Below are 11,640 nucleotides of genomic sequence, written 5' to 3' on the forward strand. Positions count from 1 at the left end.
GAAGCTCTCCTGAGCCAGCCTGTTCAGAAATGATCCCAGACTCCCACCTGCCAAGGCTCTGGGGTAGGGCGGGGACCCTTAGGGCACCTCCTGCCCTAGCACCGTGACCATATTTTAATCATTTCCACTGTTGACTGTGCTCCTTCCTACCTCCTCTCTCCACTCTCCCGACAGCCCAGGTGAGCTGTTCCTGGGAGCAAAGGCCCAGAGCTTTCCTGTGCGAGTCTCTCGCTGCTGTCCCCACATCTCAAGACCTTGGCCAGGCTATGTGTCATTGTCAGGGTCATTTTGTACACAAATGACTCAGTCAAGTCCCAAAGGCAACGTGTTTGTGCAGGTGCAGCAGTGGCAGTCTCTCTGCCAGCAGGACACCTGCTCCTTATCACTTCTCATCTCTGAACCTCTTTGCTTCTCACTGTGGAGACAAAGCCTCCGTCCTCAGAGCAGCAATCCCAAAGAGAGACCCCCTCCGGCCCCGCACCCCTCCAGCAAGTCTCCTGGAAGGATTCTCATCAGCCCCACTTGGTCATGTGTCACGTTTGAGCCAAGGGGACTGCGGGGGTGGAGGCCAGGGTGCTGTGACCAGCAGTGCCATCTGAACCACTGGGGCTGGGGCAGGAAGTGCCCCAACAGAAAAGGGGCTGCAGCAGACAGCGTGGCACAGAGCAAGCGCCCGAGGAATGTTCATTTTGTGAACAGCCAGGATTAGGAGTGAGCAGGCAGGAGCCGAAGGGAAACCAGATGACAGCACCCAGCATGCCTAGCCCCTCATATCCAGCCCACACTCCAGACATTTGCTGGGTGCCCAGTCCCTGCTCGGTAGGGGCGCGAAACTGGTGCGGTGCAGAGTCAGACAGAGCCCCTGGCTGGTGAACAGGCATGGGCCACACACCCCACAAAGGGCGACACTTGATATTGCGTGGTGCCCACCACCCTGCTCCGTGGCTCTTCACAGCCATCCTATTAGCCCGTTTACAGAGCAGCATTTATGGCTGAATTGTGTCCCCCCAAAAATTCATCTGTTGAAGTCCTAACTCCCATACCTCCCCATGTGACTGCATTTAGAGATAGCATCCTTAAAGAGGCGATGAAGGTAAATGAGGCCCTCAGGGTGGGCCCGAACCCAACAGCACACGTGTCTTCATAAGAGGAGAAGATGGGGACATGGACACACGCAGAGGGGGGATCGCGTGAGGACACGGAGAGAAGGCAGCATCTGCACTCCCAGGAGTGAGGCCTCAGGAGGAACCAGCCCTGCAGACGCATCGATCTCAGACTTCCAGCCTCTGGAAGAATGAGGAAATGAATCTCTGTTGTGTAGGCCGCCTGTCTGTGGTGTTGGTTACACCAGCTCTAGCAAACTCATACAAGGGCACAGGCTCAGAGTGGCCGCCAGACCCTGAGGGTCACATAGCTGGTGATGGCAAGGCCACTGCCGGCTCCCCGCTCCTCTGCTCAAAGCAAAACTGGACACAGGGATGGTGGGACAGGACTGCCCCGAGTGGGCACGGCAGAGCCCTGAGCTTGATGGGTGGCCTGGGAAGGAGGCTTGGAGCCTGCTCACACCTGGGGCCAGTGGGGCCCTCAGACCCCTGCCTCCCGGCCTCAGAGCCTTGAGGGGAATCAGAGGCAAGGTGACAGGACTCAAGAGGAACCAATGACAAGTGGAAGCAGGGGTCTCCATATAGCCTGACACCCCCGCACCATCCACTGGCTCTTCAAGGCCGTCCTGTTACGTTTGTCTGTGGCAAAAAAAAGGCATGGAAATAAGTCGGTGAGTGACAGGGGCTTGTCAGGGGCAGGCCAACCTGAGTTCACATCCCAGCCCCCCCTCACATTCTGAGATTGGACCTGGCACCAAGCAGGTGCACCTGGAAAGTTCATACCTTGGCATGTAGAATCCAGGCTGTCATTCCACACACACACAGAACCACATATTTTATTACACGGGACGCCAAGGCACAGAGGGCTCAGGAACCTGCCTGGGGCCACCAAGGAGAGGTGGGAAGGAAGCACTCCAAGCCCTGGGGTGCACAGACTCTGGGTTCCAGGCCATTCCCCACGTCACCTCGTCACCACCCCCGAGAGATGGCAGCACCTGGCACCAAATGGCACTGGGAAGTGCCGGCGGTTGCTATTTTCATCCTGATTAGGGGAGAAGGGGTGGGGCCAGGGCTAGGGAGGAAGGCCCCTGGATCTGGAGTGGTCAGAGGTTTGGGAGAAGAGTCCCAGGCTGGGAGTCGGGGTTCCTGTAGGAGACCGAACAGAGCAGCAGCTGGCGGCTCTCAGCTCTGGCCCAGAGATGGCAGTGTCCCAGCCAGACAGCTGAGGGGCCCAGTCCCACTCCTCAACAGTCAGGGCTCCCAGGAGGCGGCCTCACCCTTACCTTTGCTAGCACCACTCCTGGCACCGGGTTGCTGCCAGGAATCATGGGAAGGTGGTGCTTCATTAACCCCTCCTGAGCTGACACCTGCCTCCCACCCCTGAAAATTCCAGGAGCTAGAAGGGTTTTAGCTCTCAGATGGATCTGGGTCCTTGTGCCCTGGCATGGGAGGGTCAGCAGGCAGTACACCCCCAGTCTCCCCTGCTACAGGCATGTGGGAGGCACCCCATAAGGTACATGGCTGGGAGAAGGGATCCAGGGAAACCTCATCTTTTTTTTTTTTTTTTTTTTTTTTTTTGAGACAAAGTCTTGCTCTGTCACCGAGGCTGGAGTGCAGTGGCTCAATTTTGGCTCACTGCAACCTCTGCCTTTGAGCGATTCTCCTGCCTCAGCCTTCCCAGTAGCTGGGACCACAGGCATGTGCCGCCATGCCTGACTAATTTTTGTATTTTTAGTAAAGAAAGGGTTTCACCATATTAGGCAGGCTGGTCTTGAACTCCTGACCTCAGGTGATCCACCTGCCTCGGCCTCCCTAAGTGCTGGGATTACAGGCCTGAGCCACTGTGTCCAGCCAACCTCATCTTTTTTAGATAATCGAACTGAGGCTGAGAGCACCCCAAGGACAAACTTATCCTGACCTTTCCTTGGTGCCAGGCCCTACGCTGTTGACATGTGGCAGGGAGGAACACTCAAGATGGTGTCTGGCCTCAGGGAGCTTCTTATCCAACAGACAGACAGAGGCAGGCAGGCAATGAAGTCACAGTGCGGTCAGTGATGAGACAGAGAGCCGCAGAAGGCTGGGGAGGGTTTCCTGGAGGTGGTGATACTCCAAGAGAGGCCAAGGAGTGACCAGAGGTTAACTAAGATAAGATCGTAGGAAGAGGATTTCAGGCAGAGGGAAGAGCATATGCAAAGGCCTGGTGGGAAGAGAGAGCTCCACTTGCTCTGTTTAGCTGGGAAAAGGCAGGAGCTGCCATGAAGGACAGCCCAAATCCCAGGGCAAGAAGGAGCCATGGCCGGGTTTCATGCAGGAACAACAGGATCCCATCAGTGCTTTAGGTAGAGAAAGGCTTCTGAGTGTAGACTGGAGGCCTCTGGGTAATAAGCAGGTGGGAGGGGGTGCTATGCTTTGAATATTTGTGTTATATGTAAAATGTTTATTTAGAAACAGAATGCTTGCTCCCTGGTGCTGCAAAGAAATAGCACTCAAACATAAATCTACTTATCTCAGCAAGGTCATTTTTACTTTCTGCAGAAAGGGTGCTCATTGCAGACGGAACAATGACGAGAGCACACCTGAACAAAGGAGGAAAGCAATTTTTATCCTTTATGCAGTTTGTCCCTGCTACTGTGTCCTGTCTCTATTGGCTGGAGCCAGATCTCACAATCTAAACTACAACCCGATTGGCTAACAGTTTAAAACTTTTCTAAAAAGGTAAAAGTAACGGCAAAACAAAGGAAAAGAGGAAGTGCTTATGCCAAACAGGGAAGGCGCATAGGCTGCGATCTGGAGCGTGCCTATAAGCAGGTCCAGCACAAATATCTTGGTTAAGGTACAAGGATATAGAGTGTAGTACGTGCCTGTGAGCATGTTTAACATCATCTACATAGGATGGGGCTTAATGAAGAGTTATTAGCCCTCTGAAGGAAGTTAGTTTTTCAAAGAAACTATTATTTTTAACACATGATTTATTCTTTAACAGGAAGGGACACTTTGAAGAGAAACTTTTACTTTCTACTTTTGTCCCCTCCAAAACTCATGTTGAAATTTAGTCCTCGGCCAGGCGAGGTGGTAATCCTCGTGCTTTGGGAGGCTGAGATGGGAGGATTGCTTGAGGCCAAGAGTTGGAGGCTGCAATAAGCCAAGATTGTACCACTGCACTCCAGCCTGGGCAACAGAGCGAGACCCTGTCTTTAAAAAAAAATTGATCTCCAACGTGGGGAGTATCGAGAGGTGGGGCCATAAAGAGGTGATTGGATCATGTGGGCTCTGCCCTCATAAATGGACTAATCCATTCATGGCTTAATGGATTCATGGGTTAAGGGATTAATGGGTTATCATGGGGGGGAAACTGGTGGCTTAATAAGAAGGGGGAGAGACACTTGAGCTAGCACGATAGGCCTCTCAGGCCCCTTGCCGTGTGCTGCCCTGCACTGCCTCAGGACTCTGCAGAGGCCCCCCACTCCCCGGCCAACAGGAAGGCCCTCCCCAGATTTGCCCCCCGGCCTTGCACTTCTCAGCCTTCATAACTGTAATAAATACATTCCTTTTCTTTATAAACTACTCAGTTTCAGGAATTCTGTTATAAGCAACAGAAAACCTACTGAGACGGGGATCTGAGCAGCTCTTACAAAGCCCTTCCCACCTCCGGAGATGTGGGGGTGTGTGGAAAGCAAGCCCCTCCCAAAGCCCTTCCCACTGCCGGAGATATGGGGGGTGTGCAGAAAGCAAGCCCCTCCTCGCACTGTGGCTGTTGCTCCCGGGAGAAAGGCCATTCGAGGCTGTGGCAGGGCAGGGTGAGGCCCTGAAGAGCAGCTGAGCTGGGGGAGGCAGCTGTGGGAGCAGGGCAGGTGGGCGTGGGCAGGCCAGGAGGGCCCTGGATTCTCTGCCTGCCACAGAGATCACACAACCCCCCTGTGGGCAAAGAGGGCCACCCAGGAGCTGGCACACTGACCTTGGAACCTAGCTCTGGAAAGATGGGGAAGATTCAGGGACCGAGAAGGGAGCCCAGGGGCCGGGACTGCTTGGGGCCTGGGCTCTGGGCCATGCCGTGGAGCAGCACCCTGGATCCCCTTCTGTGAGAATGGCACTGGAACCTTCTAAGGCCCCAGGGCCAAACCCAGGCCTTTGGCAGAACCCAGTTTCCCAGGCTTTGGGATAAAACACAGACTCCCTCTGCCAGGCCTGCACCATCAGGCCCGATGGACATCCAGCCTCAATCCCAGTGTCCCCTGCCAGGCCCTAGGCTAGGGGAGCACTGGTGCAGGCCCAACCCGACCCCGGTGAGCCCAGAATGCGGGACTGGGAGTTAAAGGAGATTTCGCTCGGGCTTCAGACCTTCCTGTTGTTTTCCCTGTTGGGTTTTGGACTTACTTGGGACCAGCTGCTCTTTTCTTCTTGCCTATTTGTCCCTTTTGGCATGGAAATGCCTGTCCTATGCCTGTCCCACCTCTGCACGTTGGAAGCACGAAGCCTGTGAATTTCACATGCTCGAAGCTGGAAAGGGATTTGCCTTGGAATGAATCACACCAGTAACAGCCACATCGGATTCTCACATGAGATTCTGGACTTTAAACTTTGAGTTAGTGCTGGAATGAATTAAGACTTCAGGAACATTGGGCTAGAATAAGTGTATTTTACATATGAAAAGGCATTAATTTGGGAGGCCAGGGACAGAATCCTGTGGCTTGAATGCTGTCCACTGATGTTCCTGTGCTGGAAACTTAATCCCTGAGGCAACAGCGCTGAAAGGTGGGATCTTTAAGAGTCAATTAGGTAAGAGTCAATTAGGGCCGAGTGCAGTGGCTTGCGTCTGTAATCCCTTTAGGGGGCCAAGGTGGGTGGATCACCTGAGGAGTTCGAGACCAACCTGACCAACATGGTGAGACCCCCGTCTCTACTAAAAATACAAAAAAGCGAGCCGGGCGTGGTGGCACGCACCTGTAATCCCAGCTACTCAGGTGGCTGAGGCAGGAGTATGACTTGAACCCGGGAAGTGGAGGTTGCAGTGAGCCGAGATTGCACCACTGCACTCCAGTCTGGGTGACAGAGCAAGACTCTGTCCCCCCTCTGCCAAAAAAAAAAGTTGATTAGGCCATGAGAGCTCTTCCCTCTTGAGTGGATTAATGCTGTTATCTCTGCAGTGAGTTAGTTATCATGGGAGTGGGTTAGTTACCATGGGAGTGGGTTCATTATCATGGGAGTGGGTTAGTTATCATGAGAGTGGGTTAGTTATCATGGGAGTGGGTTAGTTATCATGAGAGTGGGTTAGTTATCATGGGAGTGGGTTAGTTATCATGGGCATGGGTTATGTTGGGAGTGGGTTAGTTATCTTGAGAGAGGGTTAGTTATCATGAGAGTGGGTTAGTTATCATGGGTGTGGGTTAACTATCTTGGGAGTGGGTTAGTTATGGATGTGGGTTAGTTATCTTGGGAGTGGGTTAGTCATCTTTGGAGTGGGTTAGTTATGGGAGTGAGTTAGTTATCATGAGAGAGGGTTAGTTATTATGAGAGTGGGTTAGTTACCTGGGAGTGGGTTAGTTATCATGGGAGTGGGTTAGTTATCATGCGAGTGAGTTATCTTGGGAGTGGGTTATCATGAGAGTGGGTTAGTTATGGGAATGGGTTAGTTATCATAAGAGTGGGTTAGTTATGGGAGTGGGTTACTTATGGGAGTGGGTTAGTTATCTTGGGAGTGGGTTAGTTATCATGGGAGTGGGTTCATTATCATGGCAGTGGATTAGTTACCATGGGAATGGGTTCATTATCATGGGAATGGGTTTATAATCATGGGAGTGGGTTAGTTATCGTGGGTGTGAGCTAGTTATGGGAGTGGATTAGTTATAAGAGTGGGTTAGTTATCTTGGGAATGGGTTAGTTATCTTGGGAGTGGGTTAGTTATCATGGGTGTGGGTTAGTTATCTTGGGAGTGAGTGGGTTAGTTATGAGAGTGGGTTATGAGAGTGGGTTAGTTATCATGGGAGTGGGTTAGTTATCTTGGGAGTGGGTTAGTTATCATGAGAGTGGGTTATCATGAGAGTGGGTTAGTTATCATGGGAGTGGGTTAGTTATTTTGAGAGTGGGTTAGTTATCATGGGCATGGGTTAGTTATCTTGGGAGTGGGTTAGTTATCATAAGAATGAGTTAGTTATCATGGGAGTGGGTTAGTTATCATGAGAGTGGGTTATGATGGGAGTGGGTTAGTTATCTCAGGAGTGGGTTAGTTATCATGGGAGTGGGTTAGTTATCATGGGAGTGGGTTAGTTATCTTGGGAGTGGGTTAGTCATCTTGGGAGTGGGTTAGTTATCATGGGAGTGGGCTCATTATCATGGGAGTGGGTTAGTTATCTTGGGAGTGGGTTATCATGGCAGTGGGTTAGTTATGGGTGTGGGTTAATTATCTTTGGAGTGGGTTAGTTATCATGAGAGTGGGTTAGTTATCTTGGGAGTGGATTAGTTATCTTGGGAGTGGGTTCCTGATAAAAGACTGGGTTCAGTGCACACTCTCTTGCCCTTCTGCCTTCTTCCATGGGGTGTCACACGAAGAAGGCTCTCCCTAGATCCTGGCACTTTGCTATTGGACTTCCAGCCTCCAGAACTATGAGCCGAATAAACTTCCATTGTTTACAAATTACCCAGTCTCAGGTACTCTGTGATAACAGCACAAAATGGACTAAGACATCACCTAATGTACTTTATTTATTTATTAAGACGAAGTCTGGCTCTGTCCCCCAGGCTGGAGTGCAGTGGCACGATCTTGGCTCACTGCAACCTCCGCCTCCTGAATTCAAGCAATTCTCCTGCCTCAGCTTCCTGAGTAGCTGGGATCACAGACGCACGCCACCATGCTGGGCTAATTTTTGTATTTTTAGTAGAGACAAGGTTTCACCATGTTGGCCAGGCTGGTCTCGAACTCCTGACCTCAAATGATCTGCCCACCTCGGTCTCCCAAAGTGCTGGGATTACAGGCATCAGCCACTGCACCCGGCCACTAATGTACTTTAACAAACACAACAAAAAATAGATATAGTCTTGCCATGTTATCCAGGCTCGAATGCAGTGACTACTCATGGGTGCAATCATAACTCACTGCAGCCTCGAACTCCTGGGCTCAAATGATCCTCCTGCCTCAGCCTCCCAAGTAGGTGGGACTACAGGTGTGTGCTAACACACCCAGCTACCTAATATGCTTTTGCTGTCTTTGATCCCATGCAGGATCCCGCAGGACATGGATTCATCATCTTTCCTCAGGCTGCTCCTGGCTGTGAGAGTTTCTTAGACTTTCCTTGTGTTTGATGACCTGGACAGTTTAAGGAGGATTGGTCAGGAATTTTGTAGATGTCCCTTGATTGCAATGTCTGATGTTTTTCTCAGAGTTAGACTGAGGTTTTGTGGAGGAAGATTGCAGAAGTAAGGGCCCTTCTCATCCCATCTTACAAGGCGATATGCCATCAACATGACTTCTTACTGCTGGTGTTGACCTTGGTCATCTGGCTGAGTTGTGCTTGTCAGTTTCTCCACTGCAGTGCTTCCCTTCCCATTCTGTATGTACAATTCAATGGAAGTCAGAACCACCTTTGTCTATTAAAATTTTTTTCTTTTTTTTTTCTTTTTTTTTAGATAGAGTCTTGCTCTATCACCCAGGCTGGAATGCAGTGGCTTGATCTCAGCTCACTGCAACCTCCACCTCCCAGGTTCAAGCGATTCTCCTGCCTCAGCCTCCCGAATAGCTGGGACTATAGGTGCGTGCCACCACCCCCGGCTAATTTTTGTATTTTTAGTAGAGACAGGGTTTCACCGTGTTGGGCCAGGCTGGTCTTGATCTCCTGACCTCGTGATTCACCCACCTCAGCCTCCTAAAGTGCTGCGGGCATGAGCCACCATGCCCAGCCTATACCGTGCCCGGCCTATATAGGCAGGAGAATCGCTTGAACCCTGGAGGTGGAGGTTGCAGTGAGCTGAGATCTCACCACTGCAGTCCAGCCTGGGTGATAGAGCGATACTCTGTCTCAATAAATAAATAAAATTTTTATCTATATAAAACACCATGAAAAATTAATATTATTCTATGCAGCCAATAGTTACTTAGATTTACCCACATATTTAAACATTTACTATCTTAGCCATTTTGAGGTCACATGAAGTACATTCTCATTGCTGGATGCTGATATAGTTTGGATGTTGTCCTCTTCAAATCTGAGATTGAAATTTGATCCCCAGTGTTGGAGGTGGGGCCTGGTGGGAGGTGTTTGTATCATGAGGGTGGACCCTTCATGAACGGTTTGGTGCATAACAGTGAGTTCTACCTTTATTAGTTCCCGTGAAAGCTGGTTGTTAAAGACAGCCTGGCACCTCCTTTCCCCACTCCTCCCTCCTTCCTCTCTCCATGGGATGCCTGCTCCCTTTCCCCTTCTGCTATGAATGGAAGCTTCCTGAGGCCTCACCAGAAGCAGATGCTGGTGCCACGCTTCTTTGTAAGAGTCTGAATAACTCTGAGCCAAATAACCATCTTTTCTTTTCTTTTTGAGATGGAGTTTCACTCTTGTTGCCCAGGCTGGCATGCAATGGCATGATCTCGGCTTACCGCAACCTCTGCCTTCCGGGTTCAAGTGATTCTCCTGCCTCAGCCTCCCGAGTAGCCAGGATTACAGGCATGCACTGCCAAGTCTGGCTAATTTTGTATGTTTAGTAGAGACAGGGTTTCTCCATGTTGGTCAGACTGGTCTCGAACTCCTGACCTCAGGTGATCTACCTGCCTCAGTCTCCCAAAGTGCTGAGATTACAGGTGTGAGCCACCGCGCCTGGCTACCATCTTTTCTTTATAAATTGTCCAACCTCCGGTATTCTTTTCTAGCAATGCAGCAAATTAAGACAGGTACCAGCCCCACCACCCATCTCCAGAACTGTCTTGGGCAGGACCTGTGGTCACCTCCACTGGCCTTTGTCATCAGCACCTACACGGTGGGCCTTGGATTGATGTCACTCTCCCTTTAGATTCCCCTCTTGGAAGGACAGGTATCAACGGCCTGCCCCCCTCTCTGCTCAGGATCCTCCAGACAACTGGCCTCCAGGTCATCCCCCCGAGGCTGACCTCCGGCCACCTGGTGTCCTGCTGTGCCCCTAGATTCCTCCTCTGTGGTCAGATGGTTTTCACTTCTCTGGCCTGAGTCAGGGGCTGGTGGGTGGGGCAGTGGCTCGCACTGGGTTCACCTGTTAGAGTGCAGGGGTAGGGGTAGCTCCCCAAAAGGAGGGGCAACAACGATGGACACACAGCAAAGCTGTGGGCGTGTCTGCCACAGGCCAGTGTCCCTGGATGCCTTGGGTGGGGTGGGGCTGAGGCAGGCAGCCTGGCAGGTCAGAATTTCTGAGGCCCTGGCCCTGGGCTTCTGTCCCTAGAGATGCAGTGAGCACAGGCCTTCCTAGAAGGGGGGCTAGCCCACCAGAAGCCCAGACCTGGCCCCTGCCACCAGCCTGTCCTTTCTCAGCCCCTAGATCCAGCCACATCCCCACACATGAGTGACCCTGGTGACCAGCAAGGCTAGCACCATCCTTCATCTCCCTCCTCTCGCCCGGCCCAGCCTAGAGGAGAAGTGTGGTGTAAGCATAGCCGTGAACAGTCAGCTCCCCTGGGCTGAAGACACAGAAATGCCGCTCCAGGGCCCAGGCAGCCCTGGTCTGCCCCATGTGGCTTCCAGGGGCACAGCCCTCAGCACAGAAGGCTGTAGGTGTGGCCTGCAGCAGGGGGTGGAGGCTGGGAAGGGCTTGGGGGATCCAGGGGATGGGTTAAGGCCTGTTCAGAGCCAGCCTGCAACCACCTGCTCCGAGCCAGCCCTCGGGCCCTGCTCTGCATTAGGTTCAGTTGCCCTGTGTTTGCCTTTCTGGCCCCAACCCAGGTAGGAGGATCCTGGCACACCTGCTGGCTGCAGGCTGCCCTTCCTCCTCCTCAGGTGAAGAGATGCCCACTCGGAGCTGTGCAGCTGGGAGCCAGGGTGAGCTGAGCCCCCACCTGCTGCCCCAGGGGGACCCTGCCACGTCTCTCTTAGCCTAACTTAGCTGTGCAACAACCTCCCACCTGCCCTGCACTGGCCGGCCCCTGGGCTCACTGGGGCCACCTTGTGGCTGCTCACGGCCACAGCCCCACAAGTTGGGGCCTGAGTTCCACACCGCCTGCATTTGTCGTCTGTGGACTTTTGTCCTCTGTGCCACCTTCTTGGGTGGCACCCGCCACACGCTGTGTTGAGCTACTTCTAAACCCCACGGGGGGCCAGACGCGCTGACTCATGCATGTAATCCCAGCACTTTGGGAGACTGAGGCAGGCGGATCACCTGAGGTGAGGAGTTCGAGACCAGCCTGGCCAACATGGTGAAACTCCGTCTCTACTAAAAATACAAAAAATTAGCCGGGCATAGTGGCGCATGCCTGTAATCCCAGCTACTCGGTAGACTGAGGCAGGAGAATCACTTGAACTTAGGGGGTGGGAGGTTGCAGTGAGCCGAGATCGTGCCACTGTACTCCAGCCTGGGCTACAGCACGAGA

This window comes from Chlorocebus sabaeus, chromosome 19 (genome assembly GCF_047675955.1).
Source record: "Chlorocebus sabaeus isolate Y175 chromosome 19, mChlSab1.0.hap1, whole genome shotgun sequence".
In the NCBI taxonomy this organism is placed as follows: Eukaryota; Metazoa; Chordata; class Mammalia; order Primates; family Cercopithecidae; genus Chlorocebus; species Chlorocebus sabaeus.